The following is a 26,621-nucleotide window of genomic DNA, read 5'->3' as shown; positions in this document are numbered from 1 at the left end:
AGATTTAGAAATACAGCTAGTAAACAATTCCATTAGTACTAAAACCTATTTTAAAACAGTGGAAAGAAATAGCTACATACCAGTGAACAGTTGTCACCATGAACCATGGCTTATCAATATTTCCAAGGGGCAATTCATACGGCTAAGAAGAAATTGCTCAGACAATAATGAATATCTAAAACAGGCACAATTGATGGGACAAAAGTTTGAAGACAAAGGATATAGCAAAGAATTCATAGCAGAAAAAATCAAGGAGATTAATCAAACCCCAAGGGAGTTGCTGATCCAGAATAAAATCAAAGATAATAAAGATAATAACGATATACCACTGATAATGAACTACAGCATTCAACATAAGAAAATGGAAAGAATCATCAGATTGGCCTCTTTTAAAATCAGATAAAACTCTCTGCAACATTCTACCGGATAAGCCTCGCTTCATTTATAGGCGAGTCCCCACATTAAGGGATCTAATTGCCAAAAACGTCCCGGAACCCCCCAAAAGATTGACGGAATTATCCTTTTTCCAGGGGAAAGGGTTCTTCCCCTGTAAAAGATGTTACGCTTGCATCAATACCCAACAAAATGAGCAAAAGTGTAATAAATTCACAGCAACAAGTACTGGCAATGAACATACTATTAAGGACTTTATATCGTGCAGGACGGAAGGAGTATTATATGTTTTGCAATGCTCATGCTCACTACAATATATTGGTAGAACCAAGAGGCCTATGTGGAAACGCATAAGGGAACATATCCAGAACATCAAAAAATCTTTCCCTAAGCATAATGTCTCCAGACATTTTGCTATGCACCACAATAGTGACCTCAAACAGTTGAAATTTTGGGCGATTCAGAAATACAAGCCACATTGGAGAGGCTCAAATAAGATAAGGGAACTCAGTAAAAGCGAGTCTAAATGGATATTCCAGATGGGGACTCTTGTGCCAAATGGCTTAAACATAGAATTTGATCTTAATTGCTTCATATCAGATTTTTATTACTCCGTGATACGCTCAAGACATGCCTTATTCATTTTTAAACATTTATTACATATATATTAATTTTTAATTTTTAAATTTTAATTTTAATTTTTATTTTGTTGGTATTAATTGGTACGTAAATTTATTGTCTCTTTACACTTAATATCACAATAACGATAGTCTATATTTTAGTATTTATTTTAAATAAATGTAATTTTTATTATTTATTTTTTATAATATCATAGGGATCATATATTTGATTTTACTGTAAATGAGTGTATAGTATCAAATATTTGAGTTGTGCATCTAGTCAATTATGTATTTTAATTTATTTAGTATTTTAATTTAATTTTTCAAAAAAAAAAAAAAAATTTTTTTTTTTTTTGGAAAGATTGTTGCAATGGCGAACTAGTGGCGCAACAATGTAACCTTAATCTTTTATTTTAATATTTTTTTATATTTTTATATAATTTTCACTAGTGGATGTGAGTGTAATACGGGCCTATCCAATATGTTGCTAGTAACTACACAATGTGGATCAATTGGTATTTTACTTGCGGAAGTACACATACATATTAGTGATTTTGCTATCTATCCCAGTATGTAATGACATGCGATCTGATGTGTTAACATTGAATGTGTAGTAACACTATTTACCACTGGAGGGAGTTTCGTGACCGCACTAATTAGGTCCATTTTTATGTTCTTATTCTTTATCTGGAAGTGTTCTATATTTGTTTGCAAACCTGTATTTATAAATATATGTTCCCCTTTTAACAATTTGTAAAACAATTAAATAAGGCTTAAGCCAAAATATTTACATGTCATTAGTAGCAGAAAGCAGTATGATGATCCAATGAACACAGCGCTGTCTCCATGGTAACCACAATGCCATAGGACTTAAATACAGAGGCCGTGGCTTCCTGTGTTTATCCTTGAAAAAGTCACGTGTCAGTGATGCAACACGTGGGAGGAGCTTAGGACGCTCAGTGCTGCAATACACCTGAAGGTTAACAACAGCTGTTTCTCTATGGGAAACCTCGTCCACAGCGGCTGACTGCAATCTGCATATTTGAATGCTTCTAATAGACCGGGAGTTTGTGAGTGTATCTCTTGTCCCTGTTTTGCTTATGTACTATCTAGTAAGTTCACTGCACAATGATCTATTTTTTCTTTGCTTGCTTTGCATAAAACCTTTATCCTGAGAGCCGAATCACCAGCAGTATTATGGCTAAAGTGGGATGCAAGAAAAACTAAATATCCTGATACAAACTATCTAACCCAGTGAGTCAATCAATCTGGATTAAGGGAAGGAACTGTTTAATTATTTTTACTTTCCCCCACTATTTATCTCTGCCTGGACATTGTACTCAGAGTGTCATTATTATTTTATTTATATTCACCATCACATCACCAATTTGAAGATTTATTTTGGCAATTTTAACACATGTATTAGCACCATAATTATTTATCTATTTTATTCACATGTATGCATTTTTTATTCCTGGATTTAAGCTTAGTCGCAGCAGCATATTGTGCACTATTTATTTAAAGCGCATCAATTTTATACTTAACACTCAAACTTATGCTGCTGTCACTACAAAATGATATACGCAATGAATTACGATCCTCAATCTCCATGCTACACTGAAGAATTGATCAAGTGGAAGACCACACTGATGACATTGAAAAACAGCTGACTGAGCACACTGCAGTCTATAACGAAATGGCGGATGCCCATGATCACTACGCTGAGGAGATTCAATATCTGCAGGCCAAAGTCGCAGATTTAGAAGGTCACTCAAGGAGGAATAACATAAAATTTAGGGGTGTACCAGAATCTGTTAAGCCCCTAGAACTGATCACCTACATCCAACAACTATTCTTCACACTTATCGATCAACTGCGCCAAACTGAAATGGTTATTGACCGGGCGCACTGCATTGTCAAACCTAGCCACCTCCCTGTGTCTGTGCCTAGAGATAAACTAGCACACGTCCATTTCTTCCAAGTAGAAGAGAAGATCATGGCGGCCGCCAGATCCACCTCTCCGCTACCTGACCCTTACTCTTCTGTGTCCCTGTACACGGACATCTCTGCTGCCATAGCTAAAAAACGGAGAGAATTCTCCCAGACCACTGCTATCCTCAGGAATCACATCCCATACAAATGGGGCTTTCCTACCAAACTGTTAGTCACGTACCAGAACCAGAGCACCAACATCTTTACTCCCAAAGATGGAATCAAGCAAATGCCTAATCACCACCGCCTGAACCACTACTTCAGCGGCCCCCAACATTCGCTCAAGACCCCAGGCGCCATGCTCCTGCTACCACCCGCAGGTAAAGACTTCCTATGTCTCCACTCCCTTAAACCAGCAGGTGCCCCTTGGAAATTTTTGATGTATATACATTTTTGATGCATTATCACATCTCAATATTGTCCCTAATGAGCGTACCACTAAGTACACTTTTACTCTTTCCCCCGATAAGGAAAAGTGCCAGGCACTTGACAGATCTTTTGTTACCTCCCTTTTTTCACGTTAATAGATTTACCTTTGTTTCTTACAGGTTTTATTTATTTCAATACTATACTTTTGGTTACCTTTAGATTAGTGGCTATGTTTTGCCTACTGTGTTATGCCATTACAGGTCTACCCCCACCCACATCTCTGCATAACAACTATATAACCCTATATCCTCCCCCTCCCCCTGCTACTCACATCTCAAAATGTCAATCACCTTCACTTCCATTAATGCAAAAGGTATAAATTCCCCTTACAAAAGAAGTTTGCTGTGGAAAGAAGGAATAGCCCACACTTCTGGCATATTATATGTACAGGAAACTCACTTTTCTTCCAGCAAACCCCCCTCCCGTTCCCACAAACAATACCCACACTGCTACTTCGCCAACTCCCAAGAAAAAGGCAGTTGTGCTTGCCATACACTTCACGATTTCATTCCAACCATTCCTAGACCCTGATGGCAGATTCATAATCTTAAATACCGCTGTCAACAACCATACAATTACCATTGCTGACATTTATTCTCCCAATACCAATTAACACTGCTTCTACAAAACCATACTGAAGAAGCTGGAACCTTTCAAACAAGGCCCCTTGATTATATGCAGTGACTTCAACCAAATTGTTGATGACTCGCTAGACACTTCTAATCCTGCCCATAATCGCTCCACCTCTCTTTCCTCCCTGCTCCATTCAGAAGCCCTATACGACCCCTGGAGATACCTCCATGGCACTGAAAGAGATTATACCTTCTTCTCACACACACAGCACGCATACTCTCAGGTAGATCTCTTTTTGACTGACAAACATACTTTGTAAATGGTCCAAGAAACTAAAATTGGACTTATTGCTTGGTATGACCACGCACATATCTCAATGCGGCTGTTTCCAGCACTCACATACAAAAAACACCATCTGGAGGCTCAACACCTCTATTATTGCAGGCCCACTGTATCAAAAGCAGATCCTATCCCAGTTGCAACAATACAACCAATACTGGGTCGGTTGACAACCCCACCACACTATGGAATGCCCATAAGGCCTACATAAGGGGCCTCCTAATTAAATTGGGAACCCACGTGAAAAAACAATATAATACCACCACGAACAAGCTCCTAGAACAAATAAGCACTCTTGAACGAGCTAATAAACCCCAACCCTCCCCTTTGCTCAGCTCTGAACTACAAACAGCTAGACAGGCCCTCAGTGATCACCTCCACACTAACTTTGACTACCACCTTACACGCCTCTGCCTACAATCCTACTCACAACAAAACAAGCCTGGGGCATACCTAGCTAGACAACTCAAACACAAGCTAACACAAATTAAAATCCCATACCTTACGATCACCGTGACATAAAACACACCAATCCTAAGGACATTGCGGACCAATTTAGTTCTTATTACTCCAATCTGTACAACCTCATCAGTACTGACTCTGCTCCACCACCCTTTTCTACCGACATAGATAACTTCCCACACTATCACAGGAACAATTACATCAGCTTTCCTCCCCGTTCTCCCCATTAGAAGTTGAAACAGCCATGCCCCTTCATAAAGCTCCAGGCCCCGATGGGTTCAGTAATGAGTACTACAAAATGTTCTCTAAATTCCTTACCTACTACCTATGCCGCTCCTTCAACTTCACCGCAAGCACTGTCTCCATTCCACCAGAATCCCTCCAAGCCATTATTACCACTATCCCAAAACCAGGCAAGCCGACTGATGAACCTGCCAGCTACAGACCCATCTTCCTGCTAAACACTGACACCAAGCTATATGCCAAACTCTTGGCCACGCGACTATCCAACATCATCCCACAACTTGTACATATCAAACAAGTGGGTTTTGTGGCTAGAAGCATCGGACAGCACCCGCAGATTTATGGACCTGATACAATGGGTGGAACACCATCAAACGCCTTCTCTGCTCATCTCCCTTGATGCAAAGTGATAGGGTAGACTGGTCCTACTTAATAGCAGTCCTGCAGGAATTTGGCTTCTCTGGGACCATCCTACAGGCAATACTCGCCCTCTACTTCTCTCCCAGCGCAAGAGTAATGACGTCCGGACTACTCTCAGACCCCTTCCACATCTCTGATGGGACACGTCAGGGGTGTCCACTCTGACCCTTGATATTCGCCCTCGTCATGGAACCCCTAGCCCAATCGATCAGAAAGAACCTACTTATATCAAGAATAACAACAGCAGATGAAACACACAAAATAGGCCTATACATCACCATCTTCCTGACTGACCATCACCTCACTACCTGCACTCCACAGTACCTTAGATTTATTCAGCAGAGCCTCCCTATATAAAATCAACTTCTCAAAATCGAGCATACTAGGTATAGGACTAGACCAACACACCAAAAATGATATTACCAACTGCAAGTCTTTCTCATGGGCCCCTAACTCCATCCTCACATATCTGGGCATACAACTAACCACACCCTCATCTCACTTACGGTCTATCAACCTTATTAATCTTGTAGCCAAACTCCAGAAAACTGTACAAGACCTCAAACATACTACTGCCTCCTGGGCAGGCAAAATCACCCTCGACAAAATGCATCTTCTACCCCATATAGTAATACAAGGAATGGGGGAAAGGAACGTGAAGGGGACTCTCGATATAAAGGATATCAAGTGGGAAAGCGGTTACGTCAGCAATAAGTGACCGGAAAATAGTATTGTAAAATTACCAATTTATTAAACAATGTTAAAATCCACAGAGTATATTGAGGCAATCAAGGAGATGATGCTAACAACGTGGGTGATAGAAAGGACATCAAGTATCAAAAAGTAATGCTGTAGACAAGACAAAAATTAAAAAATAGAACATACACACATACATACTTCACCCAAGTTGGTGGCCCGACGGGCAAAAAACCTGGGAGACATGCTGGTCAAATCCGAGTTAACTAAGACTTCAGACCCTACTTGGCTAGCTGACGATCCAGGAAGTAGAGGGATGTTCCCCTGCAATAAATGTCCGATCTGCCCTCTCATACATAGAACAGCTACTTTTTCTGATTCCCAGGGACGAAAACATTACGAAATATGAGATCTGATCAATTGCTCTACGTCCAGAGTTATGTATATGATAACCTGCCCTTGCCCAAAAATCTATGTGGGAAAGACAAAGAGGCCTCTTAAAGTACGCATCGGTGAGCACTTAAGGGAGATTAAAGACAGGGAAAAAATTCCAGACAAACCACTAGCAAAACACTTTGCACTGAAACATGGCAGAAGTACTAAGGGAATGCAGGTAAAGGGCATATATACGCTAAAGCTATCTAGTCGACGAGGCGACTTCGATCGAGTGCTCCTACAAAAAGAGAAGTGGTGGGTGTACCGATTAAAGTCCCTCATCCCCTTAGGCCTAAACACTGAATTGAATTTACAGGTCTTTCTAGAAAGTTAGACTCAATGACTACTTATCTGGAAAGTGATCTCACCTATAAACATAAAAGATCTCTATTTGATTAAATCATGCGAACACATTAGCGCAGGTTGGAGTCTGAACTACTGAACTAATGATCTCAACCCCTTAAAAGTGATTTTATGTCTTAATGTTGTTCCTACTGCTCCGCAGTATTGTCTTCTCTCTGTGACCTTATGTACTTTCCCCCTCCCCCTCCACTAGATAGGCAGTAATTTGTACTCGCTTACTACATCTCTCCATATATAATGCATACTATGCTAAATGATCTGCAAAGGACTCTATAAAGCTGCGGATGTATCGGTCAATCTCATGTTTTTGTTTTATCTAAATTTGAAGGTAATTGTTAATAATGAGCGGACCGTATGCTTTAGATTGCTTTATAGCTAGAGACAATGTTTATTGTTAAATCACACAGCTGATTGGATACACGGCTGTCAAAGCACATAATATAAAGGTGTGCGCCAGCCTCACCAATCACACGTCCAGGATGAAGCTACGCTAATAAGCTACAGCGAAACGCGTTGACGTCATCAACGATCCACCGAGCGGGTTGTGATAGGCGAGCAGAACAGCTGAGAGGTATCAGGCGAGTGGAACAGCTGAGAGGTACCAGCTGAACGCCAAAGCACACGTGGACATCGATCTGAGCTGTCTTGGTGAACGGGAAAGAGCTGGGCATTTGCACATTACCAAATACACGTCAATACCACATGATTGCCACAGTCAGCAGCCGGCACTCTGCCACTTCACATGCCCGTTGGATCCCGTCACTTATCCAGAGGACCTGATCCCGGACTAGCCTCCTAGGTCAGTAGGGCGGTAATGTATGAGTGACCCTAGAAAGCATCCACTTTGGTAAATGCATAAACATGCTTGTTGTGATATACCGCCTTCATTGCTGCAAAACACACCGGTCCAAAGCATATTTTATATGCCCGCATTCAGTGCCTAGTTCAAGAGGCTGTTTAAGTTTGCTACGAACTGTGACATTTACCTCTCTCAGCAAATTATCATCATATCATCTTGATCAATCAGCGCCTCCTACACCTTATGCTCCGATCACCAACTTATTAATGAATTCACAGTCTCACCACTGTTGAACATCCCAGGCTTGTGTTCAAGTCAACCGCCCACCCTCCATCAGCGGGTTGCTAGGCAACCACCCCTGGCGACCATCCATTAGTTCCCTCTCCCCTTCCCTCCCTGCTCCCATCATATGCTCCTCGGCAGCATACTTTACCTAACATTTACCAAATCATATATGGCTGCAACACTATTGGGTGATTGCCTAAGGCTATTTTGACTCATTAGCTGCCGAGTAACATTTCCCCCATTCCCATATTTTGCATAACCTAAACTTCTGATCACTAAGGTCAAGTACATGCAAGTCTGTGTAAACTACACTTATTGAGGCTCTCTAATAGGATTTGTGTTGCTTGTCTATACAGTGTGAGGAATGGCATTTATGCTAGGAGAAGATATAGACCGTGAGATAAGGACTGCCTTCCAGAGTGATACACCCCAAGTCTTTAACCAGGATGATGAAATTAAAAATAAGTTTAAAGAACATAAAAAACTGTTGGTTAAACACCTCAACAGACGATGGGTTGTATCAGCTCTGGAAACATATATTTCACACCGAATAGTGCCCAGAAGCCAAAGGGATAGAATTATACCCGCCGAACATCTACAGACCGATCATTTCTTACCCAAATGGAAGGAACTCTGTGTGAATCATGGCCTAGCAGTTATGGAGCTGATTGTGGAGGAGGAAAGAATTCAGCTAACTTTACTACAGGAAGAGATTGAGGAAAGCGCACAAGGTTTGGAAATGTTTAAGGATAAAGAAGAATTTATCAAACAGAATGATAACCTGAAAAAAGAAATTGAGAAAGTCCAACTTAACCTTAAAATAACTAAACAAAGCAAATTTAAACGAGACACACTCGACTTTGAGAAAGATGAGGCCTTTGACCTGACAATCCGATGCGGACGTAGCAGATCAAAAAGTCGAGGACGGGAACAACAACCTAGACAGGGCAGACATAAATCCCAAAGCGACTCAGAAGACGAGACAGCTAAAACAGTGACTTTTTTAGACCAGGAGGGGCCGGAGCCGATCAACCATCAGGCACCGTCCCCTATAACCAAACCTGCTGTAAAAACCAACAAACAGTCAAAAACAACCAAAGAAAGGACAAGCACCAGGAGCCAAAAAAGAAAGTGACACAGCCATCACAATTATTGACTACCCACCCAAAGACTGACATGAAGGTAGTAAATCTGTCTGACTTTGAGATGACCCCTGACCCTATAAGCCTGCTACAGAAAGGCCTGTCCTTTTCACCTGTTTCCAATATGGATGAATTTATGGTCTACAAGGACATAGTACTGTTTGTGAGGAAAGTCTTTCTAAAATCTCTGTACACAGATTGTGACACCTCTACAGAAATGACTTTACCTCCCAATATCAAAGACCAACAGGTACTTGATATCTTGAACTCTCTTCTTCAAGAGAATGAAGGATTAACCCAAAGGGAAGCCCCAATTAGAAGGAAGGCCAACTTACGAATCCGGTCCCAGAAAATGCCCGCTCTTTCTAAAAATAAATGGCTACAAATCTTCCTAGAATTAGTTCAGACTGACCTCGAGAAGATCAACTGGTCTCAAAAGATTACTGACAACCTAACCATTGATGAATGACAAGCACTTAAGGACCTTCAGAAAAATCGTAACATCGTTATTAAAAAGAGTGACAAAGATGGTAACGTGGTTTTGCTGAATCAGCAATACTAAGAACAAGAAGTAAAGCGTTTACTGAGTGACAAATCCACCTATAGGAAACTTGATATTAACCCGTTCCCTACCTTGTCAGAGAACTAAATACCAAACTGACGTGGGCCAAAGATGAGGGCCTGCTGACACAACGTGAATTTGAACATCTCTTTGTTCGGGAGTTCAATGTACCTGCCTTCTATATTGTTCCTAAGATTCATATAAACCTAAACAATCCACCAGGAAGGCCGATAGTATCGGCATGCCAAGGCCCCTTAGAGAAAGTAGGTAGGTACTTGGACTCCCTCCTGAAAGACATGGTCACCAATCTAAAATCCTATGTACAGGACACTCGACACGTCCTGGCTAGGATTTCTGAACTGGAAGCTCTGGAACAGCTTGATGAAGTCCTACTGGTTGGGATTGATGTTGAGTCCCTGTACACCTCGATTCCACATGCCTGTGGAATCAATGCTGTTAAGTAGGGATGAGCCGAACACCCCCCTGTTCGGTTCGCACCAGAACATGCGAACAGGAAAAAAGTTCGTTCGAACATGCGAACACCGTTAAAGTCTATGGGACACGAACATGAATAATCAAAAGTGCTAATTTTCAAGGCTTATATGCAAGTTATTGTCATAAAAAGTGTTTGGGGACCTGGGTCCTGCCCCAGGGGACATGGATCAATGCAAAAAAAAGTTTTAAAAACGGCCGTTTTTTCAGGAGCAGTGATTTTAATAATACTTAAAGTCAATCAATAAAAGTGTAATATCCCTTTAAATTTCGTACCTGGGGGGTGTCTATAGTGTGCCTGTAAAGGGGCGCATGTTTCCTGTGTTTAGAACAGTCTGACAGCAAAATGACATTTTGAAGGAAAAAACTCATTTAAAACTACCCGCGGCTATTGCATTGCCGACAATACACATAGAAGTTCATTGATAAAAACGGCATGGGAATTCCCCAAAGGGGAACCCCGAACCAAAATTAAAAAAAAAAAATGACGTGGGGGTCCCCCTAAATTCCATACCAGGCCCTTCAGGTCTGGTATGGATATTAAGGGGAACCCCGGCCAAAATTTAAAAAAAAAAATGACGTGGGGTTCCCCCTAAATTCCATACCAGACCCTTCAGGTCTGGTATGGATTTTAAGGGGAACCCCGCGCCAAAAAAAAAAAAAAAAACGGCGTGGGGTCCCCCCAAAAATCCATACCAGACCCTTATCCGAGCACGCAACCTGGCAGGCCGCAGGAAAAGAGGGGGGGACGAGAGTGCGGCCCCCCCTCCCTCCTGAACCGTACCAGGCCACATGCCCTCAACATTGGGAGGGTGCTTTGGGGTAGCCCCCCAAAACACCTTGTCCCCATGTTGATGAGGACAAGGGCCTCATCCCCACAACCCTGGCCGGTGGTTGTGGGGGTCTGCGGGCGGGGGGCTTATCGGAATCTGGAAGCCCCCTTTAACAAGGTGACCCCCAGATCCCGGCCCCCCCCCTGTGTGAAATGGTAAGGGGGTACATAAGTACCCCTACCATTTCACGAAAAAAGTGTCAAAAATGTTAAAAATGACAAGAGACAGTTTTTGACAATTCCTTTATTTAAATGCTTCTTCTTTCTTCTATCTTCCTTCATCTTCTGGTTCTTCTGGCTCTTCTGGTTCTTCTGGTTCTTCCTCCGGCGTTCTCGTCCAGCATCTCCTCCGCGGCGTCTTCTGTCTTCTTCTCCTCGGGCCGCTCCGCACCCATGGCATGGGGGGGAGGCTCCCGCTCTTCTCTTCTTCTCTTCTTCTTTTCTTCTTTTCTTCTTTTCTTCTCTTCTTCTCTTCTTCTTCATTTTCTTCTCCGGGCCGCTCCGCAATCCATGCTGACATGGAGGGAGGCTCCCACTGTGTGACGGCGCTCCTCGTCTGACAGTTCTTAAATAACGGGGGGGGCGGGGCCACCCGGTGACCCCGCCCCCCTCTGACGCACGGTGACTTGACGGGACTTCCCTGTGACGTCACGGGGAATGCCACAGGGAAGTCCCGTCAAGTCACCGTGCGTCAGAGGGGGGCGGGGTCACCGGGTGGCCCCGCCCCCCGTTATTTAAGAACTGTCAGACGAGGAGCGCCGTCACACAGCGGGAGCCTCCCTCCATGCCAGCATGGATTGCGGAGCGGCCCGGAGAAGAAAATGAAGAAGAAGAGAAGAAGAGAAGAAGAGAAGAAGAGAAGAAGAGAAGAAGAGAAGAAGAGAAGAAGAGAAGAAAAGAAGAAAAGAAGAAAAGAAGAAAAGAAGAAGAGAAGAGCGGGAGCCTCCCCCCCATGCCATGGGTGCGGAGCGGCCCGAGGAGAAGAAGACAGAAGACGCCGCGGAGGAGATGCTGGACGAGAACGCCGGAGGAAGAACCAGAAGAACCAGAAGAGCCAGAAGAACCAGAAGATGAAGGAAGATAGAAGAAAGAAGAAGCATTTAAATAAAGGAATTGTCAAAAACTGTCTCTTGTCATTTTTAACATTTTTGACACTTTTTTCGTGAAATGGTAGGGGTACTTATGTACCCCCTTACCATTTCACACAGGGGGGGGGCCGGGATCTGGGGGTCACCTTGTTAAAGGGGGCTTCCAGATTCCGATAAGCCCCCCGCCCGCAGACCCCCACAACCACCGGCCAGGGTTGTGGGGATGAGGCCCTTGTCCTCATCAACATGGGGACAAGGTGTTTTGGGGGGCTACCCCAAAGCACCCTCCCAATGTTGAGGGCATGTGGCCTGGTACGGTTCAGGAGGGAGGGGGGGCCGCACTCTTGTCCCCCCCTCTTTTCCTGCGGCCTGCCAGGTTGCGTGCTCGGATAAGGGTCTGGTATGGATTTTTGGGGGGACCCCACGCCGTTTTTTTTTTTTTTTTGGCGCGGGGTTCCCCTTAAAATCCATACCAGACCTGAAGGGTCTGGTATGGAATTTAGGGGGAACCCCACGTCATTTTTTTTTTTTAATTTTGGCCGGGGTTCCCCTTAATATCCATACCAGACCTGAAGGGCCTGGTATGGAATTTAGGGGGACCCCCACGTCATTTTTTTTTTTTAATTTTGGTTCGGGGTTCCCCTTTGGGGAATTCCCATGCCGTTTTTATCAATGAACTTCTATGTGTATTGTCGGCAATGCAATAGCCGCGGGTAGTTTTAAATGAGTTTTTTCCTTCAAAATGTCATTTTGCTGTCAGACTGTTCTAAACACAGGAAACATGCGCCCCTTTACAGGCACACTATAGACACCCCCCAGGTATGAAATTTAAAGGGATATTACACTTTTATTGATTGACTTTAAGTATTATTAAAATCACTGCTCCTGAAAAAACGGCCGTTTTTAAAACTTTTTTTTGCATTGATCCATGTCCCCTGGGGCAGGACCCAGGTCCCCAAACACTTTTTATGACAATAACTTGCATATTAGCCTTTAAAATTAGCACTTTTGATTTCTCCCATAGACTTTTAAAGGGTGTTCCGCGGCATTCGAATTTGCCGCGAACACCCCAAATTGTTCGCTGTTCGGTGAACTTGCGAACAGCCAATGTTCGAGTCGAACATGAGTTCGACTCGAACTCGAAGCTCATCCCTACTGTTAAGAACTTCCTGGAACAATGCTATCCAGAATCAGGACAACAGAATGAATTTCTACTAGAAATATTGGACTTTGCACTACTTAACAACTACTTTCAATTTCTGACCACTTATTACCAGCAAATCCGGGGGACCTCCATGGGGGCAGCATGGGCTCCGGCCTACGCTTGCCTCCATCTGGGTCTCTGGGAAGAGGAGGACGTTTACCCTTCGCCAATGTACCGCGGCCACGCCCACACCTGGCTGCGGTACATCGACGATGTCCTTATGATCTGGACGGGCACTACTGATGATTTGCATACCTTTATGACTCAACTAAACACCAATCAACGCAATATAAGGTTGACCTATAATTTTGACCGGACCAGCTTGCCCTTTCTCGACCTATTGATTACGCTCCAAAATGGCCACTTATCTACCTGCACATTCTGTAAATAAACGTCTGCAAACACCCTTTTAAGTGCCACCAGCCATCATCCACACTGGCTAAAGAATGGTATTCCGGTGGGGCAATTCTTACGAATAAAAAGAAACTGCACCAAGACCAGTGATTACAGAAGAGAATCTCTAGAACTCTATGTGAGGTTCCGCGAACGCGGCTACTCGCATAGACAAATTAGAAAAACGAGACAAAAAGCAGCAGCTAGGGATCGTGACAGCTTACTGGTGCTACAGCCACCTGACTCCATTGTTTCCAAACGGACAGCATGTGACCAAACCAGGATAATCACCACTTTTGGCCCCCAATGGATGGAGGTTCGCTCCATCCTGGAAAAACACTGGGGGGTTCTTACCAACTCACCAGCATTGCTCAATATAGTTGGCACTTCACCCAAGTTGGTGGCCCGACGGGCAAAAAACCTGGGAGACATGCTGGTCAAATCCTAGTTTACTAAGACTTCAGACCCTATTTGGCTAGCTGACTATCCACGAAGTAGAGGGATGTTCCCCTGCAATAGATGTCAGATCTGCCCTCTTGTACATAGAACAGCTACTTTTTCTGATTCCCAGGGACAAAAACATTATGAAATACGAGATCTGATCAATTGCTCTACGTCCAGAGTTATATATATGATAACCTGCCCTTGCCCAAAAATCTATGTGGGAAAGACAAAGAGGCCTCTTAAAGTACGCATCGGCGAGCACTTAAGGGAAATTAAAGACAGGGAAAAAATTTCTGACAAACCACTAGCCAAACACTTTGCACTGAAACATGGCAGAAGTACTAAGGGAATGCAGGTAAAGGGCATATATGCGCTAAAGCTATCTAGTCGACGAGGCGACTTCGATCGAGTGCTCCTACAAAAAGAGAAGTGGTGGGTGTACCGATTAAAGTCCCTCATCACCTTAGGCCTAAACACTGAATTGAATTTACAGGCCTTTCTAGAAAGTTAGACTCAATGACTACTTATCTGGAAAGTGATCTCACCTATAAACATAAAAGATCTCCATTTGATTAAAATTAGCACATTAGCGCAGGTTGGAGTCTGAACTACTGAACTAATGATCTCAACCCCTTAAAAGTGATTTTATGTCTTAATGTTGTTCCTACTGCTCCGCAGTATTGTCCTCTCTCTGTGACCTTATGTACTTTCCCCCTCCCCCTCCACTAGATAGGCAGTAATTTGTACTCGCTTACTACATCTCTCCATATATAATGCATACTATGCTAAATGATCTGCAAAGGACTCTATAAAGCTGCGGATGTATCGGTCAATCTCATGTTTTTGTTTTATCTAAATTTGAAGGTAATTGTTAATAATGAGCGGACCGTATGCTTTAGATTGCTTTATAGCTAGAGACAATGTTTATTGTTAAATCACACAGCTGATTGGATACACGGCTGTCAAAGCACATAATATAAAGGTGTGCGCCAGCCTCACCAATCACACGTCCAGGATGAAGCTACGCTAATAAGCTACAGCGAAACGCGTTGACGTCATCAACGATCCACCGAGCGGGTTGTGATAGGCGAGCCGAACAGCTGAGAGGTATCAGGCGAGTGGAACAGCTGAGAGGTACCAGCCAAACGCCAAAGCACACGTGGACATCGATCTGAGCTGTCTTGGTGAACGGGAAGGAGCTGGGCGCTTGAACATTACCAAATACACGTCAATATCACTTGATTGCCACAGTCAGCAGCCGGCACTCTGCTGATTCACATGCCCGTTGGATCCCGTCACATATCCAGAGGACCCGATCCCGGACTAGCCTCCTAGGTCTACGAAGGGCGGTAATGTATGAGCGACCCTAGAAAGCATCCACTTTGGTAAATGCATATACCTGCTTGTTGTGATATACCGCCTTCATTGCTGCAAAACACACCGGTCCAAAGCATATTTTATATGCCCGCATTCAGTGCCTAGTTCAAGAGGCTGTTTAAGTTTGCTACGAACTGTGACATTTACCTCTCTCAGCAAATTATCATCAGATCATCTTGATCAATCAGCGCCTTCTACACCTTATGCTCCGATCACCAACTTATTAATGAATTCACAGTCTCACCGCTGTTGAACATCCCAGGCTTGTGTTCAAGTCAACCGCCCACCCTCCATCAGCGGGTTGCTAGGCAACCACTCCTGGAGACCATCCATTAGTTCCCTCTCCCCTTCAATCCCGCTCCCATCATATGCTCCTCGGCAGCATACTTTACCTAACATTTACCAAATCATATATGGCTGCAACACTATTGGGTGATTGCCTTAGGCTATTTTGACTCATTAGCTGCCGAGTAACATATTAAGTCCGGACCGTGTTGGTGCTCTTGTATGTGTGTATGTTCTATTTTTTAATTTTTGTCTTGTCTACAGCATTACTTTTTGATACTTGATGTCCTTTCTATCACCCACATCGTTAGCATCATCTCCTTGATTGCCTCAATATACTCTGTGGATTTTAACATTGTTTAATAAATTGGTAATTTTACAATACTATTTTCCGGTCACTTATTGCTGACGTAACCGCTTTCCCACTTGATATCCTTTATATCGGGATTCCCCTTCCCGTTCCTTTCCCCCATTCCTTGTAATACTATATTGGTCATGGGTTACAGCAATAACACCACAATTGATGTGTGACCAGACATTGTTCAGTCCACCGACTGAGCAACTGTTTACACAGAACCTGCCCTTTGTCCCTTTCCCCCATTCCCATATTTTGCATCTTCTACCCCATGTCTTATATATATTCTGAACCTTGCCAATACCCTTTCTCAAACAACAACTACTGCAATTGCAGGCCATTATAATAACTGTCTGAAAAGCATCACCCTATGCAAGCCAGTCACCTCTGGAGGGATGGGAGCACCGGACTTAATAGCTTATTACAAAGCAACAATACTTGACCAAGTCAAAATCTGGTGGAACCCTATGCAACAAACTACATGGTTTCAAATAGAAAAAGCGGCACTCACCTCCCACCCCAAACTGACTCTCTGTGCCCTTCTCCTGCAACATCAAGAGACTCACTCATTCCTTGACACTATTAATGCTACCATCAGAATATAGAAAGCCACCATACAAGCCTCTAAGGATATCCCAGTATGTCTACTCAAACAGGTTCCGCTGGAAGACCTCCACATTCTCACCCCTAAAATCAATATCACTGAATGGATCATCACAGGCATCTCCACTGTTGGAAACATTTACCAAGGCCCCGCCCTCAAGTCATTCCAAAATCTTTTTTGTCATTTTTAAAATTTTTGACAGTTTTTTTGTGAAATTGTAGGGGTATTTTGTACCCCCTTACCATTTCACACAGGGGGGAGGCCCGGGATCTGGGGGTCCCCTTGTTAAAGGGTGCTTCCAGATTTCGATAAGCCCCCCACCCACAGACCCCCACAACCACCGGCCAAGGGTTGTGGGGATGAGGCCCTTGTCCCCATCAACATGGGGACAAGGTGTTTTGGGGGGCTACCCCAAAGCACCCTCCCAATGTTGAGGGCATGTGGCCTGGAACGGTTCAGGAGGGGGGACGCTCTCTCGTCCCCCCTCTTTTCCTGCAGCCTGCCAGGTTGCGTGCTCAGATAAGGGTCCGGTATGGATATTTGGGGGGACCCCACACCATTTTTTTTATTTTGGCGCGGGGTTCCCCTTAAAATCCATACCAGACCTGAAGGGTCTGGTATAGATTTTGAGGGGGACCCCACGCCATTTTTTTTTTCATTTTGGCCGGGATTCCCCTTAATATCCATACCAGACCTGAATGGCCTGGTATGGAATTTAGGGGGACCCCCACGTCATTTTTTTTTTTTTAATTTGGGTTCGGGGTTCCCCTGTGGGGAATTCCCATGCCGTTTTTATCAATGAACTTTTATGTGTATTGTCGGACCGGCAATTTCCTTTGAAATGTCATTTTGCTGTCAGACTGTTCTAAACACGAGAAACATGTGCCCCTTTACAGGCATACTGTAGACACCCCCCAGGTATGAAATTTAAAGGAATATTAAACTTTTATTGTTTCACTTTAAGCATTATTAAAATCACTGCTCCCGAAAAAACTGCCGTTTTTAAAACTTTTTTTTGCATTGATCCATTTCCCCTGAGGCAGGACCCAGGTCCCCAAACACTTTTTATGACAATACCATGCATATAAGCCTTTAAAATTAGCATTTTTGATTTCTCCCAGAGACTTTTAAGGGGTGTTCCGTGGCTTTCGAATTTGCCGCGAACACCCCAAATTGTTCGCTGTTCGGCGAACTGGCGAACGGCCGATGTTCGAGTTGAACATGAGTTTGACTCAAACTTGAAGCTCATCCCTAATGTAGACCTTCCACTGATATAATAGCTTGCTTGCCATCTGTATAATCATATGTTAATCAATGCTCACTTGTACCTTCCTCAATATGTATACTTACAATAAAATTGAGTTTAAAAAACTACACTAGGTTTATCTTTCCTTGGCCCCTGGATGACAATATCCAATGTCACATCTTGTTAAAATCTCTAATGGGACAAGTCATGGTTTTCCGTAGTCACCTCTGATTTTTACCTTCATCACAGAAGCAAATTGTTAAAATGTTCTTTGACCTCTGACAATGCATGAAGTGTGAACACAAAATTAGAATATATTCCAATTATGCGATTATCAACCTTACATATCTGATTACTTCTCCAGCTGTGACCCAATCACTACTTGATCAATTTGGATTTTGCAAAAAAAATGCAAGTTATTATCAACAAATATATAAAAATGAGCAACAACCTAAAGTTAGTAATCAAGCTTTACTGATCAATAAAACAAAATATAGGAGTAGGAACATTGACATTGTAACATATCACAACACTACAAATGTAGGCAAGCTCTAAAAAAATAACTTTTACTTGTTTTACCTATTTTTAAACTTAATAATCTGTAAAATGGCATCTCTATTCAAAACTTGTATTTCGTTTTAGATAAAGTGGGGATAGATTAGAGCCTTTGTCAAGTTTTTTTTTTCTTTGTGTCTCCACTGGGCAGACTCTGCACTTTACTTCTATGAGTGACCATTGCTACCATAAAAGAAAGTGCGGAGAAAAGCAAAAGTTTAGTGTTTCCCCTAGGGCAAGCGGTGAAGGGAAATAGCTGTATAATAAAAAAATTCCTCACTTTGGGAGATTTTATTTAAATTCTTGTTTTTCCTATGAAACCTTAATTCGGCTTAAATTTAGTCAATTTTGTAGTTTAGCTTCTTGCCGACCATGTAACGCATATGTGCAGTGGCAAGGAGTGTGAGCCTTAATGCCCACATGCTGCACATATGTATTCATGGTGGATGAAGTTTCTGTGCTGAGAGTGTGTTCACTGTGCACTTCCAACACAGTAACCATGCTGTCATTTATGACTGGGCTGGGAGCCAGGGGTTGGTGCTCCTGATCATTATTACCACTGTGAAAGCCAGCTACAGTAGTCATGTAATTGAATAGTCTGGGCCGGCCTCACCATATAACCCATAAAGGCTCATGGCAAGTGAATGGTAAAGGGGTTATAAATATCACAAATATAAAAAGTGTTTTTTTTAATTTGTAAATAATGTGTCTATTCTTTGAGTCATAAACATAACTTAATGTCATGAACAACAGATCAAACACAAAATACAAGTTGTACTTTTTCTGTTGGTTGTTTTGTAACTAACACTGGTAAAACTAGAAAATCTGTGGGGAGGTGGGTGGCTGGCAGTGGAGCAAGATGGCCACTTAAATCTGCAGCTCCGCTTAGCCCAGAGACACATAGCAAGCCTCTACATCTCCCAGCAACATTCCTCCCCTCTCTGTCATACTATGTGACATCTGGATGGTATGTCTAGGAAGAGGAATAACAAGTCTCACAAGCCTCGGCGCTGACTGACTTCTTCACACCATGCAGACCGGCCAAAGCAAATGACAGCCTGGCAGATATGGATAGACCTGCACCTGTATACAGTCAGCCACTTTCTTAATCTACTGGCAGTGGTAAGCGGGCAGCTCACTCTCCAGCTCTCTCTCTTGAAAAATCACCTCTAACTAAAAAACAACATTGGGACACAGCACATGAGGAGATTCATACTGATTCTCTAGCCGCTCACCCTGCCAGTGACCAGCTGGCTTCTGAACACACACTGAAGCTCCCTCTACAGAGGGATCTCCGTAACAAACTACACTCATCTCATTGCTCTCCAGAATTGATCATCTTGAGGTACGTACAGAGGACATAGAGAGACTGACAGCAGAGCATACTACTACATACAATGAAATGGCAGATGCCCATGACCACCATGCGGTGGTGGAAATCTACCTCTAGTAAAAGTAGCACTTTTAGAGGACCGTTCCAGAAGGAACAACATTAAGTTTAGGGGCATTCCAGAAACCATTAAACCCCCTGATCTGGTTTCCTATCTCCAACAATTATTTCTTAAATTTCTCCCTCAGCTAAACCAAGATGATATCGCCATAGATTGTACCCACAGAATTGCCAAGCCCAATCATCTCCCTACCTCTGTGACACAAGATGTATTGGCGTGGATTAATTTCTTTCAAGTGGAAGAAGGAGTCATGGCTGCAGCACGCTCCACATCCTCACTATCAGATCCCAACTTCTTTGTCAATCTGTACACAGATATCTCTGCTGCAACAGCTTAAAAATGCAGATAATTTGCCCAAGTCACTACGGTCCTCAGAAACCATAATATCACCATAATAACCATAATATCATAATAACCCCATGAGGTTTCCCCACCAAACTGGTAGTAACCTCCACCTGATCCCTCACTGAAGAGTTCATCTGCATGCTACCAGGCTCTTAGGAACTCTAAACCTTCCTCCTCCAGGTAATGATGGTTGCTATCTCTGTCATGGCTTGTATCAATGAGTGCCCAGGTTGCCATCCTAATAAGACGAAGCTTCCAGCTTTAGCATTATGAGTGCCTCAAGTGGGCATCACCTCAAGTGCACTTATAGCTTTTTTCTCCTCCCCTGAGAATAATTGGGTGCTAAGCACCCACTTATCAGTTTACATCTGATTTTTTCATTACCTATAATTTGCACTCTCCTTTTTTGTTTTTACACTACTTACACTGTTGAACTATTCTCAGGAACCGTTTGTTACTTGTAAATTAAGGCAGCTGTATTACTGCTTCTGTGTGTGACTTTGGAAGGTGTTGTCTGCCACCCTACCCAGCCCACCTGCCGTTATGTCTGTTGTCATTAGGGATGAGCCGAACACCCCCCAGTTCAGTTCGCACCAGAACTTGCGAACAGTCCAAAACTTTGCACGAACGTTAGAACCCCATTGAAATCTATGGGACTTGAATGTTTTGAAATCAAAAGTGCTCATTTTAAAGGCTAATTTGCATGGTATTGTCCTAAAAAGGGTTTGGGGACCTGGGTCCTGCCCCGGGGACATGTATCAATGCAAAAAAAGTTTTAAAAACGGCAGTTTTTTCGAGAGCAGTGATTTTAATAATGCTTAAAGTCAAACAATAAAAGTGTAATATTCCTTTAAATATCGTACCTGGGGGGTGTCTATAGTATGCCTGTAAAGGGGCGCATGTTTCCCGTGTTTAGAACAGTCTGACAGCAAAATGACATTTCAAAGGAAAAAAAGTCATTTAAAACTACTTGCAGCTATTAATGAATTGCCGGTCCGACAATACACATAAAAGTTCATTGATAAAAACTGCATGGGATTTCCCCACAGGGGAACCCAAAACCAAAATTAAAAAAAACTGGCATGGGGGTCCCCCTAAATTCCATACCAGGCACTTCAGGTCTGGTATGCATATTAAGGGGAATCCCGCACCAAAATTTAAAAAAAAATGACGTAGGGCTCCCCCTCAAAATTCATACCAGATCCTTCAGGTCTGGTATGGATTTTAAGAGGAACCCTGTGCCAAAATTTAAAAAAAAAATGGCGCGGGGTCCCCCCCAAAAATCCATACCAGACCCTTATCCGAGCATGCAACCTGGCAGGCCGCAAGAAAAGAGGGGGAACGAGAGAGTGCCCCCCCCTACTGAACCGTACCAGGCCACATGCCCTCAACATTGGGAGGCTACCATTTCACAAAAAAACTGTCATGAATGTTAAAAATGACAAGAGACAGTTTTTGACAATTCCTTTATTTAAAGTCTTCTTTTTTCCATCTTCTATCTTCTTTCTTCTATCAGCCTTCGGTTTCTTCCTCCATCTTCTTCTTCCTCCGATCCTCTGCTTCTTTCTCCGGTGTTCTCGTCCAGCATCTCCCTCTGCGGCATCTTCTTCTCTTCATTTTTTTCTCTTCAACTTCTTTTCGAGCCACTCCGCATCCACGATTGGATGGGAGGCTCCCACTGTGTGACGCTTCTCTCTTCATCTTTTTCTCTTTATCTTTTTCTCTGCATCTTCTTGTCTTCATCTTCTTGTCTTCATCTTCTTTTCGGGTCGCTCCACATCCATGATGGCATGGAGGGAGGCTCTCGCTCTGTGACTCTTCTCGTCTTCTGACTGTTCTTAAATATTGGAGGGCGGGGCCACCCGGTGACCCCGCCCCCCTTTGACGCACGGGGACTTGACGGGGACTTCCCTGTGGCATTCCGTCAGAGGGGGCGGGGTGACCCGTTATGTAACCCCGCCCCCTTCTGATGTCACGGGGAATGCCACAGGGAAGTCCCCGTCAAGTTCCCGTGTGTCAGAGGGGGCGGGGTCACCGGGAGGCTCCGCCCCCGTTATTTAAGAACCGTCAGAAGAGGAGAAGCGTCACACAGCGGGAGCCTCCCTCCATGCCATCATGGATGTGGAGCGGCCCGAAAAGAATATGAAGAGAAGAAGATGAAGAGAAGAAGATGAAGAGAAAAAGATGAAGAGAAAAAGATGAAGAGAGAAGCATCACACAATGGGAGCCTCCCTCCATGCCATCATGGATGCGGAGCGGCCCGAAAAGAAGATGAAGAGAAGAAGATGAAGAGAAGAAGATGAAGAGAAGAAGATGCCGCAGAGGGAGATGCCGGACGAGAACACTGGAGAAAGAAGCAGAGGATCGGAGGAAGAAGAAGATGGAGGAAGAAACCGAAGGAAGATAGAAAAAAGAAGATAGAAGATGGAAAAAAGAAGACTTTAAATAAAGGAATTGTCAAAAACTGTCTCTTGTCATTTTTAACATTTTTGATTTTTTTTGTGAAATGGTAGGGGTACATTTGTACCCCCTTACCATTTCACACAGGGGGGGCCGGGATCTGGGGGTCCCCTTATTAAAGGGGGCTTCCAGATTCCGATAAGCCCCCCACCCGCAGACCCCCACAACCACCGGCCAAGGGTTGTGGGGATGAGGCCCTTGTCCTCATCAACATGGGGACAAGGTGCTTTGGTGGGCTACCCCAAAGCACCCCCCCAATATTGAGGGCATGTGGCCTGGTACGGTTCAGGAGGGGGGGGCGCTCTCTCGTCCCCCCTCTTTTCCTGCGGCCTGCCAGGTTGCGTGCTCGGATAATGGTCTGGTATGGATTTTTGGGGGGGACCCCACGCCAATTTTTTTTAAATTTTGGCGTGAGGTTCCCCTTAAAATCCATACCAGACCTGAAGGGCCTGGTATGGAATTTAGGGGACCCCCACGCCAGTTTTTTTTTTAATTCTGGTTTGGGGTTCCCTTGTGCGGAAATCCCATGCAGTTTTTATCAATGAACTTTTATGTGTATTGTCGGACCGGCAATTCATTAATAGCTGCGAGTAGTTTTAAATGACTTTTGAAATGTCATTTTGCTGTCAGACTATTCTAAACACGGGAAACATGCGCCCCTTTACAGGCATACTATAGACACCCTCCAGGTACGAAATTACGCAAACACCCCAAATTGTTCGCTATTCGGAGAACTGGCGAACAGCCGATGTTCGAGTCGAATATGAGATCGACTAGAACTCGAAGCTCATCCCTAGTTGTCATAACTTCTCTCAATGCTAAGGGATTAAACTCCCCTTTTAAAATGAACTTTCTATGTATCTTACTCATTCCATGTATTATGTATGCAGGAGACTAATTTCTCCTCCCGTAAACCTTTCCTCTGCACTCATAAACAGCTTCCACATTGTTTTTTTTAATAACTCCCCTAAAAAGAAGTCTGGAGTCCTAATTCCTGTGCACTCCTCACTCTCGTTTAACCTGCTTCACTCCAAGTTTAACTCTTATGGTAGGTACATCATTTAAATGCCACAATAAATTACCACACCATGACCATTGTCAACGTTTATGCCCTGAACACTAACCAAAAGCAGTTCTACAAAATTGTCATGGGTAAACTCGAGCCCTTCTGACACACTACCCTCATTATATGTAATAACTTTAACCAGCTAGTTGATCCAGCCTTAGACTCATCTAATCCAACTCAGAGACTATCTACATCTCTCTCCTACAGTCAGAGGGGATGGACTACACCTTCTACTCCCACACCCAAAAACAACTTAAACGCCCTCTAAATCATACTAAAATCCCATACCTTACATCCCAGACTCGTGCCTGACCCCAAATTTCTAAAGATATTGCTGACTGATTTAGCTCCTATTATACCATTCTATATATTCTCACCTCCTCTGGTGCTTCCCCACCCCCTTGGTAGATGACATTGTTGCTCCTAACTCATAAACAGCTTCCACACTGTTTTTTGCTAACTCACCTAAAAAAAGGCTGAAGTTTTAACTGTCCGGCTCTCCTCAGTCTCCTTTAACCTGCTTCTCTCCAAGGTTGACTCTAATGACACACGATCGGATTTCCCGACGGGAAATGTTGGCTGTGAGCTTGTTGGCAGCAAGTCCGACCGTGTGTATGCCATATACTGTATACTGTGTGTCGGACTTTCCGTCAACAAATGTTGACTAGCAGGTTCTCAAATTCTCCGCTAACAAATTTTTGTTGTCGGACTTTCTGAACGCGTGTACACAAGTTCGTTGCACAAAAGTCCACACATGCTCGGAATCAAGTACAAGCCAGAAGCGCTCGGTCTTGTAAAACTAGCGTTCGTAATGGAGATGTCACATTCGTGACGTGGCAAATTATGAAATCTCTCAATGCAGTGCATTCTCTTCTTCTTTATAATGCTATAATAATGAAGTATTGTCCCCTTGTTTAGGGTCTGCAGTATTATCTCTTCACATATAGTGCATTGGGCCTCCTCCGTGTGTTCTAATTTACTGGCAGTGATGGATCCAAACGCCTCGTGGCCACCAGGGGTCGTGGTAATTGCCGCAGTAGCATGTTTTAGGAAAGCCACCGCAGACTCTTCCAGGTTCCTTGCCTTCCTGGTCCTTTTGGTTGGAGGGCGGAGTGGAGGAACCTGGGATTCGGTCAGGCTGCTTGCCATGGCCTACTCCTTGCTGAGACTTTCCTGTGTATGAAAATTGTACATAGTTTTAGGTTTTTGGTCATCAATCACACACAATTTTGAGCTCATGACTGTTGCAAATTGAATGTTAACAAATAGAAAAGACTATCATTCTGACCCCAGCATTTTTCATTCTTGTCCCAATCATTTTTGGCCTACTGTCTATTGATATGTAAACCACTTTGTTAAATCAGAAATTTGTGATCAATAACATCTACTTAACACCATTCAATTTTTGACAAGAAATATCTTCAACAATGCTATACATGGGTCAAGCTGGGCTTCTCCACATCTTCTTCCTGGGTGGAAGGCCCAGGTTGGACCTCAGGAGCCTCAGCTGATGTGGAAGGAAGTGTTGATAGCGATGGCCTGTGTTCCATCTGGTCAGACAAAAAAACGCAGGCTATTGTAGTACCACAGCCTGGGGACATATACACCATCTGCTGCTGCTCCAAGTCTCAGGGAATCCTGGACCTTCTTGCGCTCCCTATTATATGTGCTCCTCAGGCTACCAATTTTGGCCTTCAAATAGGTGATGTCTGCTGTGGGATACACAGACTTCACTAATTCCAACAGTTTCTCCAGCACTGATTTCCTCTTTAGCTTGTTAGAATAGTCCCTGCATTGTACTTGCCAGAGACATGGCAGCTCCCTGTATTTGTCAGTAAAGTTGGGCAGGAAATCAGGGGCTGTGAATTTGTCAACCATTTTATCTGCAAGACACAACACAAGACAAACTCTTATAATCTTGTCCCAATATAGGCCCCAATCTATAAGCAGTATAGGCCACTAACCACTGATGCCCCAAGTTACAATTGTACTTTTTGTTTGAATGATCAACGCTAACGATCCTCCTTACTCCACTCACAGATCGTACGAACGTCGCGCGCGTCATATGCTTTATATACACTGCTCATGTGTGAAACTCCACCCCTGTCCTTCTTTTTAGTGTATTCCCCCCTCTTCTCTTTCGGGACAGTGGGAGAGCACATGGCGCAGACACAGCAGGTATGTGCTGAGAGCAGCAACGATGACGAAAGCCCGGAGCAAGGCAATTCCACATCCAGGAGGAGATATGTCCTTTGAAGAAGTGGTGGAGAAGGTGGACATCTTGAAGAGGACAGACTATGATGGGAAGCATGGCCCGTACAGAAACCATAATGTGAGAAAGGCCAAGATCATGGCTAAAGTTGTGAGAAGTCTGCACAGGACTTTTGCGGTATGACGATCCAAGGAGCAATTGAGGAAATGCTGGTCAGACCTGAAATTGAGGGAGCAAGATCAGTATAGAAAGTTCAGGAAAGTGCTGCAAAAAAGTAAGTATTTGTCGCGTGTTCCTATTATTATTATTACTTTGGTGCTGGTACATGTGCTTTTCTTTACTGTTGTACAGTTTAACCACTTAAGGACCGCCTCACGCCGATTTACGTCGGCAGAATGGCACGGGCAGGCAGAATCACGTACATATACGTGATCTGCCTCCCGCGGGCGGGGGGTCCGA

The sequence above is a fragment of the Aquarana catesbeiana genome, linkage group LG05, assembly GCF_042186555.1.
Source record: "Aquarana catesbeiana isolate 2022-GZ linkage group LG05, ASM4218655v1, whole genome shotgun sequence".
Taxonomy (NCBI): Eukaryota; Metazoa; Chordata; class Amphibia; order Anura; family Ranidae; genus Aquarana; species Aquarana catesbeiana.
This window is presented reverse-complemented; position numbering follows the sequence as displayed.